Genomic DNA, 19,667 nt, shown 5'->3' on the forward strand with positions numbered 1-19,667 from the left:
TGTTATCATTGGTGGATTTGTTTTTTGGTTTGGTTGCTCTCTTCTTTCTTTCTTTCTTTTATTACTTTTTAATATTTTTATTTTTAATAATTTATTTAAATTTTCTATTTTAATTATTTTATTTATTTATTTATTTATTTTTGTTCTTTCTTTCTTTTATTCTCCTTTTCTTCTGAGTCATGTAGCTGACAGGGTCTTGGGGCTCTGGCCGGGTGTCAGGCCTGTGTCTCTGAGGTGGGAGAGCTGAGTTCAGGACATTGGTCCACCAGAGACCTACTGGCCCCATGTAATATCAAACAGCGAAAGCTCTCCCAGAGATCTCCATCTCTAAGCTAAGACCAAGCTCCACTCAACAACCAGTAAACTACAGTGCTGGACACCCTATGCCAAACAACTAGCAAGATAGGAACACAACCCCACCCATTAGCAGAGAGTCTGCCTAAAATCATAATAAGGTCACAGACACCCCAAAACACACCACCAGACATGGTCCTGCCCACCAGAAAGACAAGATCCAGCCTCATCCACCAGAATACAGGCACCAGTCCCCTCCAGCAGGAAGCCTACACAACCCAGTGAACCAACCTTAGCCACTGGGGGCAGACACCAAAAAAAACGGGAACTACGAACCTGCAGCCTGTGAAAAGGAGACCCCAAACACAGTAAGTTAAGCAAAATTAAAAGAGAAACACACATCACATGAAGGAGCAATGTAAAAACCCACCCGACCAAACAAATGAAGAGGAAATAGGCAGTCTACCTGAAACAGAATTCAGAGTAATGATAGTAAAAATGATCCAAAATCTGGGAAACAGAATGGAGAAAATACAGGAAACATTTAACAAGGACCTAGAAGAACTAAAGAGCAAACAATGATGAACAACACACTAAATGAAATTAAAAATTCTCTAGAAGGAAACAATAGCAGAATAACTGAGGCAGAAGAACGGATAAGTGACCTGGAAGATAAAATAGTGGAAATAACTACCGCAGAGCAGAATAAAGAAAAAGAATGAAAAGAATTGAGGACAGACTCAGAGACCTCTGGGACAACATTAAACACATGAACATTCAAATTATAGGGGTCCCAGAAGAAGAGAAAAAGAAAGGGACTGAGAAATTATTTGAAGAGATTATAGTTGAACACTTCCCTAATATGGGAAAGGAAATAGTCAATCAAGTCCAGGAAGCGCAGAGACTCCCATACAGGATAAATCCAAGGAGAAATATGCCAAGACACATATAAATCAAACTATCAAAAATTAAAAACAAAGAAAAAATATTAAAAGCATCAAGGGAAAAGCAACAAATAACATACAAGCGAATCCCCATAAGGTTAACAGCTGATCTTTCAGCAGAAACTCTGCAAGCCAGAAGGGAGTGGCAGGACATATTTAAAGTGATGAAAGGGAAAAGTCTACAACCAAGTTTATTCTACCCAGCAAGGGTCTCCTTCAGATTCGATGGAGAAATTAAAACATTTACAGACAAGCAAAAGCTAAGAGAATTCAGCACCAACAAACCAGCTTTACAAAAAATGCTAAAGGAACTTCTCTAGGCAAGAAACACAGGAGAAGGAAAAGACCTACAATAACAAACCCAAAATAATTAAGAAAATGGTAATAGGAACATACATATTGATAATTACCTTAAATGTAAATGGATTAAATGCTCCAACCAAATGATATATACTGGCTGAATGGATATAAAAACAAGACCCATATATATGCTGTCTACAAGAGACCCACTTCAGACCTAAGGACACATACAGACTGAAAGTGAGGGGATGGAAAAAGATATTCCATGCAAATGGAAATCAAAAGAAAGCTGGAGTAGCAATTCTCATATCAGACAGAATAGACTTTAAAATAAAGACTATTACAAGAGACAAAGAAGGACACTACATAATGATCAAGAGATCAATCCAAGAAGAAGATATAACAATTGTAAATATTTATGTACCCAACATAGGAACACCTCAATATATAAGGCAAATGCTAACAGCCATAAAAGGGGAAATCGACAGTAACACAATCATAGTAGGGGACTTTAACACCCCACTTTCACCAATGGATAGATCATCCAAAATAAAAATAAATAAGGAAACACAAGCTGTAAATGATACATAAAACAAGATGGATTTAATTGATATTTATAGGACATTCCATCCAAAACAACAGAATACACTTTCTTCTCAAGTGCTCATGGAACATTCTCCAGGATAGATCATATCTTGGGTCACAAATCAAGCCTCGGTAAATTTTCTTAAATTGAAATCATATCAAGTATCTTTTCCGACCACAACGCTATGAGACTAGATATCAATTACAGGAAAAAATGTGTAAAAAATACAAACACATGGAGGTTAAACAGTACACTACTAAATAACCAAGAGATCTCTGAAGAAATCAAAGAGGAAATCAAAAAGTACCTAGAAACAAATGACAATGAAAACATGATGACCCAAAACCTATGGATGCAGCAAAAGCAGTTCTAAGAGGGAAGTTTATAGCAATAAAATCTTACCTCAAGAAACAAGAAAAATCTCAAATAAACAACCTAAAGCAATTAGAGAAAGAAGAAAAAAAAACCCCCAAAGTTAGCAGAAGGAAAGAAATCAAAAAGATCAGATCAGAAATAAATGAAAAAGAAATAAAGGAGTGGTTGAGAATCTGCCTGCCAATGCAGGGGACACGGGTTCGAGCCCCGGTCTAGGAAGATCCCATATGCCACAGAGCAGCTGGGCCCGTGAGCCACAGTTACTGAGCCTGCGCGTCTGGAGCCTGTGCTCCGCAACAAGAGAGGCTGCGATAATGAGAGGCCCGCGCACCGCGATGAAGAGTGGCCCCCACTTGCCACAACTAGAGAAAGCCCTCGCACAGAAACGAAGACCCAACACACCCATAAATAATAAATAAATTAATTAATTTTAAAAAAAGTAGAGGAATTTAAACAAAAACTCCTAAAGAAACTCAACATTAAAAAAAAAAAGAAAGGAAACAATAGCAAAGATCAATAAAACTAAAAGCTGCTTCTTTGAGAAGATAAACAAAATTGATAAACCATTAGCCAGACTCATCAAGAAAAAAAGGGAGAAGACTCAAATCAATAGAATTAGAAATGAAAAAGGAGAAGTAACAACTGACACTGCAGAAGTACAAAGGATCATGAGAGATTACTACAAGCAACCATATGCCACTAAAATGGACAACCTGGAAAAAATGGACCAATTCTTAGAAAAACACAACCTTCTGAGACTCAACCAGGAAGAAATAGAAAATATAAACAGACCAATCACAAGCACTGAAACTGAAACTGTGATTAAACATATTCCAACAAACAACAGCCCAGGACCGGATGGCTTCACAGGTGAATTCTAACAACATTTAGAGAAGAGCTAACACCTATACTTCTCAAACTCGTCCAAAATATAGCAGAGGGAGGAACACTCCAAAACTCATTCTACAAGGCCACCATCACCCTGATACCAAAACCAGACAAAGATGTCACAAAGAAAGAAAACTACAGGCCAATATCACTGATGAACATAGATGCAAAAATCCTCAACAAAATACTAGCAAACAAAATCCAACAGCACATTAAAAGGATCATACACCATAATCAAGTGGGGTTTATCCCAGGAATGCAAGGTTTCTTCAATATATGCAAATCAATCAGTGTGATAAAACATATTAACAAATTGAAGGATAAAAACCATATGATCATCTCAATAGATGCAGAAAAAGCTTTTGACAAAATTCAACACTGATTTATGATAAAAACCCTCCAGAAAGTAGGCATAGAGCGAACTTACCTCAACATAATAAAGGCCATATATAACAAACCCACAGCCAACATCGTCCTCAATGTTGAAAAACTGAAACCTTTTCCTCTAAGATCAGGAAAAAGACAAGGCTTTCCACTCTCACCACTATTATTCAACATAGATTTGGAAGTTTTAGCCACAGCAATCAGAGAAAATAACAAAATAAAAAGAATCCAAATCAGAAAAGAAGAAGTAAAGCTGTCACTGTTTGCAGATGACAAGATAGTACACATAGAGAACCCTAAAGATGCTACCAGAAAATGACTAGACTAATCAATGAATTTGGTAAAGTAGCACGACACAAAATTAATGCACAGAAATCTCTTGCATTCCTATACACTAATGATGAAAAACCTGAAAGAGAAATTATGGAAACACACCCATTTACCACTGCAACAAAAAGAATAAAGTACCTAGGAATAAACCTACCTGAGAGAAAAGACCTGTATGCAGAAAACTATAAGACACTGATGAAAGAAATTAAAGATGATACAAACAGATGGAGAGATATATCATGTTCTTGGATTGGAAGAATCAACATTGTGAAAAGGACTATACTACCCAAAGCAATCTACAGATTCAATGTAATCCCCATGAAACTACCAATGGCATTTTTCACAGAACTAGAACAAAAAATTTTACAGTTTGTATAGAAACACAAAAGACCCTGAATAGCCCAAGCAATCTTGAGAAAGAAAAACGGAGCTGGAGGAATCAGGCTCCCAGACTTCAGACTATACTACAAAGCTACAGTAATCAAGACAGTATGGTACTGGCACAAAAACAGAAACATAGATCAAGGGAACAGGATAGAAAGCCCAGAGATAAACCCATGCACCTATGGTCACCTTATTTTTGATAAAGGAGGCAAGAATATACAATGGAGAAAAGACAGCCTCTTCAGTAAGTGGTGCTGGGAAAACTGGACAGCTACATGTAAAAGAATGAAATTTGAACACTCCCTAACACCATACACAAAAATAAACTCAAAATGGATTAAAGACCTAAATGTAAGGCCAGACACTATAAAACTCTTAGAGGAAAACATAGGCAGAATACTCTATGACATAAATCACAGCAAGATCTTTTTTGACCCACCTCCTAGAGAAATGGAAATAAAAACAAAAATAAACAAATGGGACCTAATGAAACTTAAAAGCTTTTGCACAGAAAAGTAAACCATAAACAAGACGAAAGGACAACCCTCAGAATGCGAGAAAATATTTGCAAATGAAGCAACTGACAAAGGATTAATCTCCAAAATTTACAAGCAGCTCATGCAGCTCAATATCAAAAAAACAAACAACCCAATCCAAAAATGGGCAGAAGACCAAAGAAGATATACAGATTACCAACAAATACATGAAAAGATGCTCAACATCACTAATCATTAGAGAAATGCAAATCAAAACTACAATGAGGTACCACCTCACACCGGTCAGAATGACCATCATCAAAAAATCTACAAACAATAAATGCTGGAGAGGGTGTGGAGAAAAGGGAACCCTCTTGCACTGTTGGTGGGTATGTAAATTGATGGAGAACAGTATGGAGCTTCCTTAAAAAACTAAAGATAGAACTACCATACGACCCAGCAATCCCACTAGTGGGCATATACCGTGAGAAAACCATAGTTCAAAGAGTCATGTACCACAATGTTCATTGCAGCTCTATTTACAATAGCCAGGACATGGAAGCAACCTGTCAAGTATCCATCGATAGATGAATGGATAAAGAAGATGTGGCACATATATACAGTGGAATATTACTCAGCCATAAAAAGAAATGAAATTGAGTTATTTGTAGTGAGGTGGATGGACCTAGAGTCTGTCATACAGAGTGAAGTAAGTCAGAAAGGGAAAAGCAAATACTGTATGCTAGCACATATATATAGAATGTAAAAAAAAAAAAGGTTCTGAAGAACCTAGGGGTGGGACAGGAATAAAGACGCAGACGTAGAGAATGGACTTGAGGACACGGGGAGGGGGAAGGGTAAGCTGGGACGAAGTGAGCGAGTGGCATGGACATATATACACTACCAAATGTAAAATACAGAGCTAGTGGAAAGCAGCCGCATAGCACAGGGAGATCAGTTCAGTGCTTTGTGACCACCTAGAGGGATGGGATAGGGAGAGTGGGAGGGAGACACAAGAGGGAGGAGATACAGGGATATATGTATATGTATAGCTGATTCACTTTGTTATAAAGCAGAAACCAACACACCGTTGTAAGGCAATTATACTCCAATAAAGATGTTAAAAAAAATAAAAATAAGAAATTTTTAATTTTTTAAAAAAAGGAACAACAGCTTACTTTGAAATCATCCAAAAAATGAATTGCTGAATGGATAGAGGAGTGAATAGATAGAAATATGATAGAGCAAGTTAGTAAAATGTTAATTGTAGAACCTATGTGGTAAGTATATGGGTATTCACTATACAAGTCTTTCAACATTTAAGTCGTTTTTTTACAACAAAATATTGGGAAATAAACCCCCAAAAAGGCAACAACATGGTTGTTAGAAGAGTTGGATCAGATATAGAGCTCTCAGCAATGCTCATGGTAAGTGCTTGGCATATTTTAGAAATGATTATTTACTGTACAGGTAGAAGATGGGACAAGATGATAGATCCCTTCAGCTCGAACAATCTGTGAGTCAGAGCTGTGCTAGGTGAGCCGCAGACATGACATGCATGAGCAGAGTGAGAAGCCAGGCCACGGGGCATAGAGACCAGATGGACAGGGAGGAGCCAGGATGCAGTCACAGAAGTATGAGAAACCAGGAGGTATGCACAAATGAAAGCTGCAGGACCCTATGCAGGGAACGGCTAACATGGGGAGGACCTTGAAAATAAAGGCAAATGGCCATTATTACATGCCAAATTAATGTGTTTCTCTCTCAACTATCCCTTTGGTAGGAGACATGCATCAGATTTAGAGTCAAACCTGAGTTCAAATTCTGTCTCTGCCAACTAGGTATGTGACAACAGGAGATATTCATTCAAGCATCTTCTAGACCACTTTTACTAGGAATACCTACCACAATACAAGAGTGAGCCCACAGCAACTACTCTTCTGCTATGACCTTGGGCCATCAGATCCTTTCTCTTGAGAGTTTGAACCAAGAGACACACTTGTGGGAATGTGTCATATTAACTGAAGAGCAATGGGGAAAAGATTGTGAATGCCTGCAACTGAGTTCTCCAGAGATGACCTGGTTCCCATCCTTCCTGGGGTCTAGTTCCTTGATCTATGAGAAGTCCCATTATCCTTCCAATAAATTTCACTTTCTGTTTAAGCAAGCTAAAGTTGGCTTTTATTATGTATGAGAAAAAAATATATTTACTAATACAATTAGCTCTCTAATAATATAAGAGTTTATTTAAATTTCCAGGCCTTGGTTTCCTCATCGCTAAACAACAACAAAAACCCCTCATCTCTCAGTGATTGATTGAAAAATTTTAAAAAATTAGGTGTAACAACTCCACAGCACAGAGTAGTATCCAATAAACATTATTTAAATTGCATCTGAGTTTCACAATCACTAAATCTTTCTGAATAAGTACTCGGAGACACCTTGTTTAGGTGTAGGATGTGTGGTCATGCAAAACGAGACTGATGCTGGCAGTCAAGAAGAAGAAAGGAGTTGACTGAGTTTGAAATTTGGTTTTAAAAGAAACTTTTCTGATTGAAATTTTAAAAAAATTAATCAGTTACATATTAATGTTTTGACTGGAGTTTCTGTTGGGTTTCTTCATTGTGCTGCTGATGATTCGAAAGGGAAAAATGTATAAAGCAACAGGAAGCAAAAGCTGGATGCACAGATAACATATATTTCTTAATCTCAGAGGGACTGGTCAGAATTTATCTGGCAGTAGACAAGATATTAAAGTACTTTTTATTTGGATTATTCTGTGACTAATGAGGACTTTTATCACCCAAATTGAGTGGTAGGTGGAAGGAGGGAACAAGAAAAGATCTAAGATCAGAACTATTAACCCAGAAGTATCACAGCTGAGAAAAAGAATACGTTTTTCTGAAATTCAAAATGAGAGGCAAAGCTTAGATGCTTAGTGAGAGATGTCAATTAGCCCCTAGCACTTATTGTCTTTCAATCTTGCTTTATTTATTGATTCTCCTAAATCCAAATATTTAGTGATCTTAAAAATAAGATACCTTTTTATTTAAAAAATCTCAAGTGGGTGAGTTGTGAGCTTTATTTGGTTATTAGGTCTTAACCATGTGGTTTTCCAATTGTGGTCCCTGAAAAGCAGCATCAGCATCACCTGGGAATCTGTTAGAAATGCAAATCCTCAGACCCCAACCCAGAAGCACTGAATCAGAAACTCTAGGAGTGGGGATCAGCAATCTGTGTGTTGATATAGAGTCTTAAAGGAAATAGTCAACCTTCTTAGGGCTTGCCTTGGATCTTCAATATTAATGGTAATTGGTAAAGTAGTCATTCTTACTCTGACTATACTTAAGGTTAGCCCTATCCATAAGCCTGTTGGGTGGCTATTTATATCACACTTATATTTCCCTCTCTCCAAATGTGTACTACTTTCTACTGTCCCAAAGTATAAAAACAGCAAGCAGAATGGAAGAATGAAAGGGCGGGCCAAGAAGAATACAGAAGGAGGGAATTGATAAAAATATGGCAACTTTAATTTGGGTGATAAAAGAGATATCTAAAGTTTAGATAATAGTGAGGACTTAATGGAAAAAGAAATGTCTCAGCCATTGTTTGCTTCTTTCTGCCATTCTTCCTTTCCCTTGAGCCCTTCTCCCCCAATTTAACCAACCCTGCCACCACCTCTCTCACTCTGCATATGCCTTAGAGCTATTTCTGAATAACCTGAATTACAAAGAGAGAGGAGAAGACAAAAAAGGGAAGAAGTCACAATATGTCAACTGAATACAACTATCAACCTCACAGTCTCTAACCTTCCCAGAAGCAGACTTGATTCTACAATTGAAACAGACAATGTTTAAGATCATTTCTACCCTGTAACATCAAGATCCCATTCTCAGAGGCAGTTTAATGTGGGGAACAAAGTTTCAAAACAAAGACTCTGGAGCACACAGCCCAACCCCAGCTCCACCACTTCACAGCTAAACGAACTTGGACATGTTATTCCACCTCTCTAAGTACGAGTTACCCCATCTCTAATAAGACGGAGAGAATAAAGTATCTCTCCTATAGGATTCTTAATGCAGATTAAATTAGATTATCCATGTAAAGCATTTAGAACTGTGTCTGGCACATAATAAGGGCTGGATTAATGTGAGCTATTAGGATCATTACTATGTTGTCTCTAAAACACTTCTCAGCCTTCAGCAGCATCTTGAGCATTTCCAGACATAGCAACAAGGCAGTGAGAAACCAGGAGGGATAAAGGTAAACGTGTGAGGGTGGCTACTTTGGAAGGGGGTGGAAAAGCAGCTAGCAACACAGCAGTTCATCTATCTACTAAAATACTTTGTTGTAAGGTCTTTCTGTTCAAGGCCCCAAGATTTGTGTTTGAATTACAACAGTCGTTCTCAACAGGTGTTTGGGGGGTACTTTGTCCCCCAAGGAGATACTGGTAACATCTGGAGATATTTTTGGTTATCACAACAGGGAGTCGCTACTGGCATCTAATGGGTGCCAGAGATGCTGCTAAACATCCTACTATGGACAAGCTAGGCCCTCACAACAAAAAATTATCTAGCCCAAAACATTAATGGTACAAGAGGTTTGAGAAACCCTGAATTACAACGTTGTTTGAAGTTATCTTAAGAAGGCTTGACAGATTTTTTTTTAATTTTCAAAAAGGCAATAGTATGGAAGATTTTGGCACTTGATGGGAGGTGAGAATGGGTGACCTATAAGACCTTTCCAACTCTAAGGCTTGATGTGTGCAGTTAATGCTCAACCACAAAACTAAGTCAATAGTGCATTTTCACCCTTTTCCCTTTGCCTAGTTCCTTTCCCTGAAGACAAACTGAATTTTTTTTTTTAAAGATGGTTAGATATTGGAAGGTAATCATAAGACATTCGGATAAAATTTTCTCACTAAAACAAAGAACATCAATGATAATCAGATAATTTTAGACCTGGAAAAAACCTTGGATATGATTTAGCAAATAGACTCTAGTCGAAATCTTCCATTTCATTTCACAGATGAAGAAACTGAGATTTAGAAAGGCTGAGAGACTTGATCTAGGTCACATAATACTACAACCATCAGAAGGTCCAGATTCTTCCAAAGAACTTATGTATTACTCACTGATAATATCAAGGGACTTCTCTATGTGCCTTTATTTTGCATTTTTTCAATGATCACAGTCTGTATCTGTTCCTATCTCTGGAAATCCCTGAATATGGGTCTCACCTGATTAGGTGCTGGAAGTGGGAATAAAAAACAAACAAACAAAAAAATTAGGTTCAAGAGATATTGAGCAAAAATGGATAAGACCCACCTATTGATTAAGCTGTGGTCGCTATTGATAAAGAAAGAGGAGAAATAAAGAGGTGACTTCAGTTCCCAGCCAGGGTGACTTGGAGGATGGTGGTGGTTCAATAATAGATGGGGAAGTCAGGAAGTGGTCTGGGTAGCAGGTACTTATGCTGGGTTTCAGGTGCTGTTCTTCAGTCTGTGAAGTTAGGGAAAGAGATGAGGGGATGAACAGTGTCAGGGGGGTCCGGGAGAACTCGAGTGGAAGAAAACACATTCAGTTTGGAGGTTACAAGGCCACTGTGGCCCCTAGAAGGAGCAGCTTCAGGACTGAAATCCAGATAACTCAGAGGAACCAAGAGCGTCACTGTCCTCTGAGCCCTAGGACCTCTGTCTGCTCAACATGTGCTGAACTGAACACTCCCTGAAGCTCCTGCTAGCCTGATGTGCTACAGTTCTCCTGGAGTTTAAATGATGACCCACTGAACTGTACAATAATAATTATAACAAAGACATTTCCCAAAACACAGGAGTGAGTGTAGCCTAAGTAAGGTTGGCATGGAAAAAATAAACGTAAGATGGAAAAATGACTCGAGAATGATGCAAATCCTCTTTACTTTATACTAATTTTTTCCGCACTCATCATTTCTTGAAAGCTGCTCCTCAGAGCTCCACGAGTCTCATCCATGTCCTGACTTCTTCCTTGTTTCTAGGGAACTGCATCCGTCACCAGTGTCCTTTCCCTTCATCATCTGGGCTCACCAGCAGCACGCAGCAACTTCTCCTCCCTCATCACCGATGCTGAAGTTCCACACAGGGGACTAGGCAAACACCACCCACCACCTCCAGGGTCACCCACAGCTTTTGACCTGGGGACTCCGTCCCAACAATATTAAGACAGGAGAGCAAACTAGCCTCAGTGTCCTTCCATCAAAAGCCGCCGTTTGGTTCATGCCAAACCTGTACCCTAAGAAACATTTTTTGTGTATTTTAATGAACCAATGGGAAATCAAGCCAATGTTTTCTAGGAAGACAAGCTCATGCCATGACTTCTTCACCTCTGCCAGCCATCACTTCCCTGTATCAACAGCCACTTCTTCCAAAGGCAACTAACAGCACAGTGCCACACACTGGGTAGCAAGCTGAGAAGAAATGCATCTTAAACTGGGATTGGGATTCTGTGAAAGACAACTGCAGGAAGCTAGCCCTGGCAGCCACAGCGAACGCTTCATGCAGCACAGCGTGCCCACACACTCACGGTCACTTAACACACACAGCCAGGTATACACTCCGGGTATGCATATCTTGTCTCACTCACACACATACACATACACACACACACACACACACAGAGTTAGACAGAGTACACTCTCTCCGTTACACATCCAGGACCATCCATACCGTCCACACATGTACCCTGTCTCTCTCTCTCTCTCTCTCTCTCTCTCTCTCTCACACACACACACACACACACACACGGTTATATACGCACAGCCTATGTTGTTTCTCTCTCTCACACACACACCCTTTACACACACTACCTCACAGAGCCAGCGAACACACAAGCAGTTTCACAAGTACTTACGTATACAAGTGTAGGGCACTAGCCCCAACCCTAGTGGTCCCACGCAGGAGGCATGTCCTACACGACCAGCCAGCCCACCTACAGCCTGAGCCGCCACGCAGCCCATCCCTGAGGTAAAGCCGGGTCCCATAAGTCCAGAGCCCCCAGCGCGTCGCCGTCGCGCCGCCCCGCCCCCGCCGCGTCCCCGCAAACACGTGGGCTCGCAGGGTCGTGACCCCTGCGCCCTCGCCGCACCTACCCTCCGCCTGAGGCGAGGGAGCGAGGCGCCCTGGCGGACCGGACCCGCCACCCCTCGCCGCGGAGCCGAGCTTCTGACGCCGCGCTCCCAGCCGCTGCCTGCGCCCTCCCCGCCGCCCCCTCGGGTGCGGGCTTCAGCCCCCGCGCTGGGAGGCTGGCGAGCGCGAGGCGCGGGCCCGCCCGGGGCTGCGGGCGGAGGGACCCCAGCGCAGGCTCACCTGGGCGGGCCGAGCATCGTCCTCCTCCCGGCCGGCCGAGACTGGCTCCGCAGGTTCAGCAGCCCCCAGCCCGCGTGGTCCTCGCGGCCGCCCCCTGCGGATGCCGGGGGTGGCTGTGGCGCGGCCGGGCGCGCAAGGCAGTGGGCGCAGGGGTGACGGAGGGACCTCACCCCTCGGGGCGGGCCAGCGGGGCGCCTTCTCCGGGGAGCGCTGCCCAACAGAGGAAGCTAGCCCTGGGCTCACTGCTGGCTCCTGGGTAACCCTGGGCAAGTTGGTTAACCTCTCTAAGTACCCATTCCTCTACTGAAAGATAATAAACGTGAAAACGGAAAGTGCCTGTGGTGTCCGTGCTAAGGGAAATCTACAGCCTACTTCCTTGTCATGCCTCTGACTCTGCCTGGGCACAGTTAGTTTGGGAGCAGGATTCAGAGTGACATCCGTAGTCCCTTAGATACAAGGCTTCCAGGTTTTCCAGGGTCAGTGTTTCAATCGACTGGTCTTCCTAAGTGATCCTGCCAATACTTGTTTTGCTTCCCCCATCTGCAGGAAGCCTATTCTCCCAGCTTTTTCCACTTGTGACCTTGATTATGTGGTTAGACGAAAGCCCAGACCCACTGCTCCCATCTGTAAAACGGGGACCATAAACTCCCAGTTGTGTTAAGACTTACCAAAGCTCCTGCCTGTGTGTCACTAGTGCGTTGTAATATCTGTGAAGAACTGTGAAAGAATGAAAAACATTTTTCCTCAATACATCTTTCCAAGGCCTCAGATTCCAGGGACAAAACAATTCAGGAGTTAGGCCATTTGGGGAAGGGAAGAGGAAAGAAGTCTTCCTTTGATGAGACAGGTGAGGGGCCAAAGGTCCTATAGGTAGGATAATTCACCCCCTCCAGGACCACAGAGTCTGCGTGGAAGCCTAACAAACAGAGGAGCTGTGACAGTAATTAACCTGCAAAAGTAAATAAATCTTTCCAGACAATCTTAAAAATTATTAACTTACAATTGTGAGCACAACCCAAGTGAACTGGAAATTTAAATTGACCAACGTATTCATGCCAGAAACCTCTGAGCTGGTCCCTTTCTCAGATTCTCTCTGTTGATATTCCTGCCTTTCTCTTCCTCCTTCTTTTGCCAACCTGGTGTGTCTTCCTCATGGTCTGTGTTTCTTCCCCATCTTACTTGTACACTTTTTCTCTCTTCTATCTCTCTCTTCCCATCTCAGTCTCTCCCCACCCTAGGTATCTCTTCTTTACCTTCTTTGTGCCCTGTCTCTGTCTCAACACTCCTCACTCTCAGCCATTCCCACCCATTATTTCTCTCCCTGGATTGTATATGTCTTGAATCTTTATTGATCTTATATCCCATTCAAAATTTGAAAGTGGAAAAGTTGTCAGTTATTTCTCTAAAGATCCAAAATTAAATTTACCACTATGCCACTTCCCTAAACCAAATATTCCTGATGAATGACACCATTATCCTCACCCTCCTGGGAGTGCAAAGCCTGAATTATCTCTGACAACTCTACCTCTCTTCCCCTTCTCCCCAGTCTCCACTCAACCTCTTCCCATTTCCTAGGGAGTCTCTCTCAACTCTTCCACAGGCAGCTGTTCTTTCCTCCCTATTGCCATTGGACTGAATCAGATGTGATTAAGTTAAGGATCTTGAGATGAGAGATTATCCTGGTTGCACAGGTGGGCCTTTAGAAGGGTCCTTGAAAGTAGAAGTGATGGGCATGAGAGGAGGTCAAGAGTGGTGCAGTGTGAGAAGGACTTGAGCAGCTGTTGCTGGCCTTCAAGGAAGAAGAAAGGTCCCAAGCCAAGGAATACAGAAGCTGAGGTGGGGGCAAGGAAACAGATTCTCCTCTAGAGTCTCCAGAAAGGAAGGCAGCCTTGAACACACCTTGATTTTAGTGCCATAAGACTCACGTCAGACCTCTGCTCTAGAGAGCTGTACAATAACGAATTTGGGTTGTTTTAAGCCACTAAGTAATTTGTTGCACCAGGAATAGGTAACTAATACAATGCCTCTCTTTTACTTATGGAGGTACCCACGAATGCCTTGTCTTATTATTAACAGCAATCCAAGGTAGCCCCTCTTTTCAGCCATCTTGGTATACCCAAACCTTGTGTTTCAAGCAATCTGTTCCCTGAACACTTGCTTTTCTTTTCTTCTCTGTACCAGTGCTCACAATGTCCTCTCCAGAGTGCCCTCCTCCAGATGCTGCGTGTCCTACCTCTCTTCAACGCTCATGGATTCCATGGAGCTGTTCGTGATCTCTCCCTTCCTTGATTCTCCAGAACTTTGTATTTTTCAAGGTATATTCCATTTCAGTTGGTGCTTTCTAATGGGAGAGAAGGGAACGAGAGAGAAGAATGGACTTTACATGCACAGGTTGAAACTGCTCCAGGTTCTCTGTTCCCACAATGCTGTTTTCCTCTCTCTACTGCAGCAGTTACCACCACACTGTGTGACTGTGAGTTATTTAAAGGTCTGCTTGGACACTGGATAGTGAGTGCCTCCAAGGTGGACAACAGGTCTTACCTCCCTTTCTACATCCCAGCCCCGAGATCCATGCCAGGTACACAGTAGGGATTCAATAACCATTTCTTGAATGAATGGATGAAGAGAGCAAGTGCAATGTCTGGTTGTGTTGAACAGACAGGGCTATTAATAATTTTTTCTTGTACCGTCTGGCTCTATTTAATTGGGCTGGTCAATTGAAGCACCTCAGTTAATGCAATGAGGTTTTAAATGGGACTGCTTTGATTCATAGCTTAAATCACAGACTTTTCTTTCCTTTTCTTTGTTTTATGTTTGTTTCTGTTTTTGTTTTGCTTTTGCTGAAGAAGACTCCCACAATAAACGTTCCTTTTTATCCGCTTCATTTAAAAGGGGCTACTATTATAAGTAAAATGATTATAATCATGCAAACTCTTTGGCCCAACAATTCTACTACTTAAAATGTATCATAAGGATAATAAGCCTATGTCTACAGAGGTTTATCTAAGAGCATGTTCAATGCAGGATCTTTTATAAGAGTGAATAATTGGAAATAGCCCAAATGTAATAGGGGATTATCTAAATATATTATCTCTACCATGAGATACCATTCAGTTATCAAACATTGTTTTGTCAACTGATATTTATTATATAGAAAGATGTTTATGAATTTTTTATATTCTTTTTTATGTTTATCTTTATTTTCTAACTACCATATAATAAGCCTATATTTAAAACTTAGGTTTAATTGTTTTTTTAAAATAGCTTTACCTCCAAAAGGAAAATTGTATAAAACTTTGATATTTTTCCAAATTCCAAGAAAATTCGTCTACAGATGAGATTTAATTCTCTGACTATGACAAAAGAAGGGGAAAAATCACAAAAGGCTTGAAATATAATTCATTCCATTAATTCATTCAGTCTAGGAACATTTATTGTACCATCTCAATTAAGGCCTTCAACAGCAAGCAACAGAAAAGAACTCTAGATAACTTAAGGGAAATTATTGGAATGTTATTTAGGGACATACAGAATTGCTGAGATACTGGAAGCCAAGCTTGGAGAATCAGGTACCAGGAAGAGTTCCAGAGAACCAAAAAGCAGAAAGTGAAGCACCTGGTTCACAAAGGAACTCCATCAGGACCATGTGCCATTCCTCCTGATATGGCGAATGGCCTCTACCAGTTCTCCATCCTTGGGTCACTCAACCAAGTCCAAAGTCACTGGAGAACACACCAGACAGGCTGAAGTTAGCTTTGTATCTCCTCCTTCCCCTGTTCTGAATCAGAGAGTGAGGAAGGAAAGATCTAGTCCTTTCACCAAGACTACACACAGTAGGGGAGATTTTACTTCCCCAGTAAATTTGGGGTGCTGTTAGGAAGGCAAAATGGAAGCTGACAGCCTGAAAATAATAAGTGGCCACTACGAGCCCCTGAGATGTGCCAGGCAGCAGGCTGTTCTGCCTTCCAGGCCGAGTTTCCCTGCCAGGAAGCCTCTGGTACAAATAGCTCAGTGGAGCTACCAGGCCAGAAACACCATTCAGAGGAGATTAAGAAAGCTTTGATTCTATTATTTCATTTATAAACTTGAAAATGTTAAGGTTTCTATTGTTAATTTCTTCTAGTCTGCAGAAAAAAGATACTATTTTTTCTCTTCTGGTTGTCCACACTGCTCAACTGGTACAAATGTCCTGTTACGTATTTACTGCAGAGCAGCCTGCCATGGACTGAAGCACCTTATCAGCAACACACCATGGGGGTTACCTCAAAAGTTTCAAAGCTTGTTTTAAGTTTATTTGACTCTGGGTGCCTTAGCTGCAAGATGGAGGGGTGTGTATGAGAGAGAGAGAGAGAGAAAAAGAGAGAGAGGGAGAGAGAGAGAAAGAAAGTAGGCAGAGACAAAGAGGAAGGAACAAAGAAGATGGAAATCAAATTCCAAATCCAAACTACTGAAATAAATCAATACTTCTCTTGAACTCACAAACTTGAAGTCTGCATACCTTCCATCCACTAAGAGCTGCTAAAAATTTAAACAGTTGGACAAAGAGTTTTAATGCAGCTGCAAAAGAACGGAAACCAAACTGTGAAAACCTTTCCTATAATGAAGCCAGAGTGGCTGGCTTCATTTCAATAAACACCACAGAATAAATAAGACCCTAGAACAAGACACTGTGGCATCCCTGGGCATATGTCATTCACATGATTCATTCACTGGAGTCCTCAGTTTACCTTGTAGACCAGCGGTCCCCAACCTTTTTGGCACCAGGGACCGGTTTCGTGGAAGACAATTTTTCCATGGTCGGGATGGCCGGGGGGAATGGTTCAGGCGGTAATGCGAGTGATGGGCAGCGGCAGATGAAGCTTCGCTCCCTTGCCGCTCACCTCCTGCTGTGCGTTCCAGTTCCTAACAGGCCGCGGACTGGTACCAGTCTGCGGCCTGGGGGTTGGGGACCCCTGTTGTAGACAATCGTTCTATGTCAGGAAACAACTTCTAACAAAACCTCCTCTAAATAAAGTTGAAAATGGAGAAACATTTGCAATTTGTTGTTTGTAAGAATCAAATTTCCCACAGAGGGTCGTGTTTATTCTTACTTTGCTACACATCCTGGAGTGTTTGATTATCTCCCACTCCCCCAAACCCAAATCAGACCTGATGAGCGAGGCTTTTTGCTCAGACTCCTCAGTTCAGCCTCCAGGGAGCTTTTGTCCTGAACTCTGCTACCTCTTCTACCCCAGCTCACACACTCTGCTCTCCCATTGAGTTCTAGCCATCCTGGGCTATAGGTTTTTAGTCATGCACGGCTCTCTGGCCTCAGGATCTTTGCGTTTACTGTTTCATAAACCTGAAATGCTTCTCCTCTAGTTTGGCCTAAGTATCTCTTTTACAGAGAGGATTCCCCTTGACCAGCTATCCCCCATCCCATTAGTTTTTGTTCTAGCACTCCGTTTATGTCACCTACAGTCCTCATCTCACTCTATAACTAATTCATTGATGTATTTTTTTTTACTTGCTTACTCTCTGCCTCTCCAGTAAAACATAAGCTAGTAGAGGTTAGAGACTCTGAACTTCAGGAAGAGCCTGGTTTAGAGTGGATACTCCTTGGTAAGAGTTGAATGGACAGAAATACGAACGGACAGTTGGATTTGCATTTGTGCTTTCCAGTGGGTCAGAGTTGCCCAAGAACCAAGGGCCCTTGGAGGCCAAAGGAACTCACAACCCTGTGAATGAAAGGATGATCATGCACTTCTGTGAGAGGATGTGGCTTTGGGAGATACAGACTCGTGTGCAGGAGGGGTTGTGAAATGGAACAGGTGGCTCAGATGCTGTGACATTATGTCTGCAACTGAAAAGTGGATGAGGATCCAGAGAAGGAGGAGAGAAGCTTCAGGTTGCCTCTGGCCAGGAAAGAGCTGTCCAGATGTCAGTCTACTCCAAAGGGGATTAACAGTATTGAGCAAGAGAGTATGAGAGCACAAGAATTCAAAGATAGGCTCTTTTTAGTAACTTGCTAGGTGGCAAAGTCTGTATGAACCTGCTTTGAACACTGAACAGCCGGCTGCCTGAATTAGCAGAGAATAGAGGCAAATAAAGGGCAGCCAAGCACAGTTATCACTGTCCAGATAAGAGGCTCCTGGCCCTTTTTTGTGCTTTGCTGTTCTTTGTCCTCTAGTCATCCTGATATTGTTGGGTTTAATCTATTTATGTTTGAAAAGCCCGTTAACTAATCCATGTTTTATTATCAATAAAAATCAAATAAATGAATATTTAGTCTATTGGGAAGGAAAACGGGAAAATAAAATCTTCCAAGAACAGCCAAGTCACAAGAAAAACATCATGAGTGTGATCTGCCAGGTAAAACTCTGGCACAACTGAAACTGTACAACATATTTTAAAATTTGTACATAGTAAAAATTAACTGTATTTTTTGGTGTGCAGTTCTGTGAGTTTTAACAGATGTATAGGGTTATGTAATAAATGAAATAAAATAAATCTGAAATAAAATAAATCACCACCACATTCAGGATACGGCAAAACTAATTTTAACATGGACCAGGGTATTTGGGGATATTCTATTTAGTGGGATATTTTTGACTAGCTTTGCCTAATATGAACAAGTCTCTTCTGCCTCCACACTGCCCATCCTCCCCTGCCTTATATCAGTTTGTCCCATTCATAAATTTGGAAGCTTTTTCCCTGTAACTAGAAGATGGGGCTCTAATGAGGGCAGAAGCTACAGTGGGAAGAAGAGAAAAGTTGGGGATATTGAGTGGCCTCTCACTGGTTTAAGCTGTAGCAAGAAGGGATTAGAAGCAAAAACCAATAGGACCCTTCAGGAAGGATTTGTGAGAGGCTCGCCACAAGTCAATACTCTGTGTTCAGGGCCCAACTAATGAAGCAGAGCTCAGACCCAGGGAGGAAGCCCGTCCTTGCACCTGGAGAGGCAGGTCATTCAGAGCCAGACTCCTTGGCACAGACACCAACAGTCCCATGAAGGGCAGAGGCAGCAGTGACCTGTCACCAAGAAGCATTGAAGGCAACAGAGGTGGTCAGAGCAAAGAGGGACAAGGTGAGTATGGCTGACATCTTTGGATTCCAGGTACATGTGTAGAATCCCTTTGGGGTTTCCCACAGATAATAAGGGGGCACTTACAATAGGATGGTTAGTGGATGATTTGAGCTATCTATCATTTTATGTTTAAAGAAGGGCAACCTGGGTAGCTAGGGGGTTGGCAAATATCTGTCCCACAAAAGTTTTACTAGTTTTCTCTGTGGCAGACCCTGTGCTCAACCATGGGGATATGATGAATAAGATAAGAGGATGGATCCCTCTTTTCAAAGCACCCAGAGCCAATTACAGGAGATAG

At 41.6% G+C, this 19,667-nt stretch overlaps 1 protein-coding gene across 2 annotated transcripts in view; it reads right to left on the reverse strand.

Annotated features, from left to right (window-relative positions):
* HTR4 (5-hydroxytryptamine receptor 4) overlaps positions 1-19,667 on the reverse strand; it is a 307,370-nt gene that overhangs the window by 161,863 nt on the left and 125,840 nt on the right. The window contains exons 4-5 of one of the 2 annotated variants that reach the window (XM_057538275.1): positions 14,537-14,644; positions 12,972-13,020 (exon numbers count right to left, since the gene is read on the reverse strand). The gene's annotated coding sequence lies outside the window, so the exon portion shown is untranslated. The remainder of the gene's footprint in view (positions 1-12,971; positions 13,021-14,536; positions 14,645-19,667) is intronic. The other variant, XM_057538279.1, reaches the window with a different exon arrangement.

Source organism: Balaenoptera acutorostrata, chromosome 2, assembly GCF_949987535.1.
Source record: "Balaenoptera acutorostrata chromosome 2, mBalAcu1.1, whole genome shotgun sequence".
NCBI classification, from domain to species: domain Eukaryota; kingdom Metazoa; phylum Chordata; class Mammalia; order Artiodactyla; family Balaenopteridae; genus Balaenoptera; species Balaenoptera acutorostrata.